This window comes from Aulostomus chinensis, chromosome 24 (genome assembly GCF_037954235.1).
Source record: "Aulostomus chinensis isolate RoL2024-O1b breed Wild chromosome 24, RoL_Achi_v1.0, whole genome shotgun sequence".
Taxonomy (NCBI): Eukaryota; Metazoa; Chordata; class Actinopteri; order Syngnathiformes; family Aulostomidae; genus Aulostomus; species Aulostomus chinensis.
Window position 1 is genome coordinate 6,090,861 of NC_141343.1, and position 5,102 is coordinate 6,095,962.

The 5,102-nt window shown below is 45.1% G+C and overlaps 1 non-coding gene across 1 annotated transcript; it reads right to left on the reverse strand.

The window, feature by feature from the left end:
• Positions 1 to 3,802: 3,802 nt before the first annotated feature.
• Positions 3,803 to 3,875, reverse strand: trnar-ucg (transfer RNA arginine (anticodon UCG)). The gene has a single exon. It is a non-coding gene; the product is annotated as a tRNA-Arg (tRNA).
• Between the last annotated feature and the right edge of the window lie 1,227 nt (positions 3,876 to 5,102).

The following is a 5,102-nucleotide window of genomic DNA, read 5'->3' on the forward strand; positions in this document are numbered from 1 at the left end:
ACGTCTGAGCCGCTCGTAACACATTCAGACATCAATCTTTGTCCTCTTAATGTCTGATATAACCGTCTTTGTAGATTTGTGCTCAGGTGTTTGGACAGAACCCATCATTATTGAATGGAGGAGTCCCAAAGGAACTCCATTGGTCAGGATTTATTTTCAAATGTGTCCACTTTAATTTCCCTTCATACTTGAAACAACTTTGAATTCCTTTCAGCTCACAATCCAACCTAGAGTGTAGAGATCATTTGTTTCTGTATCTGCCTAGAATCAGCAAAGAAACTGGTCATCGCACATTCATATTTGAGTCAAGTCAGTTTTATCATTTGGAAACCATCTTGAGGAGATTTGGAGAAAGTTCAATCATTCAGCTGCAGTTACAGTGACTTACAACACTGCAACAAAAAAAAATCACCCTCCACAAACCGACCCCTCATCTCTGTGGAGTAAACATCAGAGGTGGAGGGTGCAGGTTCTGCTTTGACCTCCTGACCTCCTGGGTAAAGCAGTGTAGATGTTGAGCTTGAAGGAGTTGACGGCCTCCTTCGTCTTCTCATTGGTTTGCTAAACTCAGCATCATGAAATGTTGCTGAAATTCAACATGTCAACTGAGGCCAGAGATTCCTGCGTTCCCTGAGTCCTTGTGTGTCGTCTCTGTTGTTTGAAAGCACAAAGCTGTTCCTGATGGTCCAGTGTGTGACAGATTCTGGGCTCTCACAGCTGAAACTGGGGTTTGAGCTACGTTAAGGGAATGGTTTTGTGGAGAGAACCAAGCAGAAGAATTGACAGTTTCAGCAGGAAAGGTGACCATTGCTCCACAACCTCAGTCCCAGGATTCATTCCTGCTTCACCCAGCATGGCCCTATGATCAACAGAAATGAACTGCCAGTGGAGGTCCTCAGTAATCCAGGTCATGGTTTCTCTAGATTGCTGTGTTGTAGTCAGAGCACTTGCAAATATCAGCCTCTTTCCTCCATGATCTCTCATTCTTTCTGTTCTCTCCATTTCTCCTCTTCGTTTCTACTCCTTGCTGACTGTTGTTCCTCATTTGTGGCACAGAGTTCAGTCAGTGGACCGAACATTTTGCCACTCCACTGTCCATCATCAGGGCATTTAACATCCAGGACTGGCTCCCAGATCATCGCCATGACCTCATCCCCTGCACCAGTGGACAGTTCATCAAGGATGGCAAACATGTGGGTCTCAATTCCCCTCCAACTGTTGTGTTCCAGGTTTTCGTTTTCTTAGTCGTATGTTTATTGATCTTGTGTTTGTTTTCTTGCAGTCCTGAGGCTGGTAGGAGGCGGGGCCAGGTGACACAGAGTTCACACCTGATTGCATTTGGCTCATTCGGCCAGCCTATATCTATTGGCGCTGCCAGTGGCTCAGTGCTGGATGATTCCTTCTCCTGACTACACGTATCTCCTTGTGCTTTCGGCTCCAGTCCTCCTACCAGTGCCTACCACTCGCTGTGTGCTTGCCGGTAGTAGTTTTGCTTTAGTTCTTTGCTTAACCTTGTTATCCCTCAGAGGTATTTTCGGTTTTGTCTTTTTCCTTCACATTTTTGTGAGGCGCTTTATGTTAACCTTTTTTCCAGGCGAAGTCCTCCGGTCTTGTTTTGATACTTGTCCCACGTGACTATTTGTTTTGCACTTTCTGAATAAACTTTGTTACTCCTGTCTCTACCTACCGGGTCCTGGCTTTTGTCTCCAGAGCAGAACGTTACACCATCTTTGTAAGTCGGTTACATTTCCTCCTGGTCTTTAATACATCTTTAGTTGACATTTTCCTGTTGAGCCCAGTTTGTTGACTGCCAGGCTGTTTTACTTTTCAATGGCACAACAGCAGACAGCAACGAGGGTTGCTATGATGCAGTTGGTGAAATCCCTATCTATGGTCTGCAGAAATATGCTGGGAGTTCATTTTTATTATTAACCAGAATTCGAAGACTGACCAAGGAAACCAAAGCACAGAATTTAGAGATCAAAGAAAGAAATCAAAGACAGAACCTGAAGATCAGGAAATGGCACAGATCAATGAGATCCATGGACTCATCAGTGAAGGTTTTCTTTGTTTCATGGTCACTTGTTGTCGTACTGGTACAGTGATGTCAAAGCCTTCACATTCAGTTCAAACAGACTCCAAAGTGTAGCTGTGATGCAGAGGGCAGCAGCCTTGTGCTTGGTACCATCATGGTTCTCTGCATTGTTAGCAAACTCACCAAAGACCTCCCTGAAAGCAGGATCATTTTCCCACAGTGCTTTTTTAACAAAGGTCTGGATTGAGTTTAGTTTCAAATAAATATTAAGATTGAGTTGGTTAAGATTAAGGTTAGGCTGTACATAGAATAGAAGTCCATGGAATGATCTACTAAGAATAGCTGGGCACACCTGAGTGTGTTTACATGCAGACTTCCTCTTGTGACATTTTGAGAAAGTTCAATCATTCAGCTGCAGTCACAGTGACTTACAACACTGCAACAACAACAAAATCACCCCTCCACAAACACTCTTGTCCAACATTTGTGCCCAGATTTTCTCCTCATGAGGCACCAAATCAAGTCAAGTCATTTTTATTTGTTTAGAACCAAATCACTACAAAAACAGCCATTAAGTTGATCTGGTTGGGCACTGGTATTTTTTTCTTGCTGCAGCTCATTTCCAGCTCTTAACAAGAACTCAGGAGTGATTCAGGAGAAGAGTTTCAGAACAGTCAAGGTTGGGGACTGGAATTTTAAAGTTTCACCTGGAACCAAACAACCTCGGGAGGTAAAACCTCAAATCATAGCCACTCAGATGCAGCAGCAGGAAGAAGCTGTCATCCACCCTGACAGTCAGAGCATCAAGTCAAGAAAACATCAACTATCTTGTAGTCTTGTATGTGGAGTCTGGATTCTTTTCTAGAATGTGACGGCAATGACAGTCCTGCCAAGTGACATCACTGGCTGCGTCATCCAATCATGTGACTGGATGACAGTGTAGATGCCAATGTAGAGGTTGGGGAAATCGTCTCTGAGAATCCAGCTTGAACCAACGCCCTCCTTGTTTTTCAAAAACCCAAACAGCGACCATCAGTCTCCCTCAAATCCTGTACTTGGGTTCAATGTTGCTGTTCCATTTTGCAGCAGTAGGGGTCGCTGTGATACCAGGTTCAGTTCAAGATTCCCAAATCCAGCTCACGTTGGTGACCTCAGTGGCAGGGCTTATACAAAAAGAGTCAACACATTCATTTGTATAAAAGAAAATTGAAATGATTTGGTGGCATTTTCTTTTTTGTGCCGTCTGATTTTCTAAATATCAGGTTTAGATCCTCAAATTAACACTGGGACACCAAAAGAGAACACAGTAATTCTCCAGTGCTCTTGTGTTCTTCTCAGCTCCGTCATGAAGACGTGCTGGCAGTGGGCGCTGGTGCAAGTTTGCAGCACTCACTGGAAAGTCCTGAGTCTCGTCCCATTCTGAAGCAGGCAGTTGCTCCAAGCCAGCCCACACTTTCACTCTCTTGTGTAGGAGTGAAGAACATCAGAATGAAGAATCATCACTCTTTCATTGGGGCTCCTTTCTCCTTGTTCTGATACAGAAATTCAACAGCTTCTATCTTTTATTTGACAGGAAATGTTGATGACACTGGGATTTTTGGTGTTCCTGCTGTCACTGTCAAGTGCCAGCTTAACATGTGAGAGGTAGCAGGATCATCCATGTGTTCATGTTTACAGCAGACAAGGAGGAAACCTGGGAGGATTTCAGTGACTTTCATCAATGGTTCACACTTCAGGTGTGAAAGCTTTTATTTATGAAGTTTGAACTGAGCTGGCCAGGAGTTGAACCTGGAATCTTCTGATCCGAAGTCAGACACGTTGTCCATTGCGCCACCAGCCCTACAGAGGGGAGGGGCTGATACAAACTCCTCATCATTTCCACCTCCAGGAGTGAAGCCTCCTGTGACCCAAGAGGCTCCAACTGGCAGAGCTCTCACTCGTTTCTCCACCACCTCGCTAACCTGAGCTGGAGCATCCAAGAACAAAACAGTGACCCCCTTCATTCCAGAGCCCCCACCACTTTAACCACAGCCAACCGGCCTCCGCCACACTGCTACTAAAATTGAAGACTGAGAAGCGTCTCATCCAGAGATCTGACACATGCGTCTGCTGTGGAGGGTCTAACTGTCCATCCACATTCAGATCATTGAAGCAACGACTCTGCTATGATCAAACTACTCAGGATGAAACAGACCAATGTTGAGATCAAGTAGCAACTCAGCAGCTGATCAACAGAGTCCTAAGCACCAGTAAAGCCTGTTCATCGTCCCTGGGTGGCTCCAACCACCAGCCTCTCTGTTAACAGACGAGCGCCACAGAGACTCTGAGTCACCTGCTTTTCATGAGGAGTTTTCAGGCTAAATTCAGTGTGTGAGGTCCACACTGCACACATGAGGGAGGAAGAAGGACAGGAGAGTCTGGTTGTCATGGTGAAAGCCTTCAGCACTAGAACTGAAACAGCCCCCACCATCTTAACCCTCCCAGACCAAAGAGGCTTCATCAGACACAGACACACCTCCTAGAACATCCAGAGATGATTCAGTCTGATTAATAGAACATGGCAAACAATCAAGAACATGTTATTGTTTGATCAGAAGCTGAAACAATGTTTCTATGTTTGTCTGTTCTGGTCTGAATGAATGAGGAGATTTTCTTTGTCATGTGACGTGGATGAGAGTTCAACTAGCATTTCCTGATTCAACAGGATTTGAGTTTGTTGGGATTTTGTCAAAGCCGTCAATCAAACCTCTGAGTGGTGCAGATGTCTGCTGCCTCCTCAGAGCAGACTGGAGCGCTCAGCGTCACACTCAGCTGTGGGAGCTACAGCAGAGCCACTGTGTGTTATGGAGTTTCAGTTTAGGCTCCAAGGTCCTGGATTGAATTGGTGTTTTGTGTGTTTTTAGGCCTCCTGGCACCGATGAATGAATGAACCATTGTTCCATGAGGTAGCTGGTGTCAGGTCACTCCCTGTTTCTACAAGACCTCCTGCTTCAGAGCCACACTGGGAAACATCCATCCATTTTCTTCCACTTATCCTGTTTAGGGTTGTGTGTGTGTGTGTGTGTGT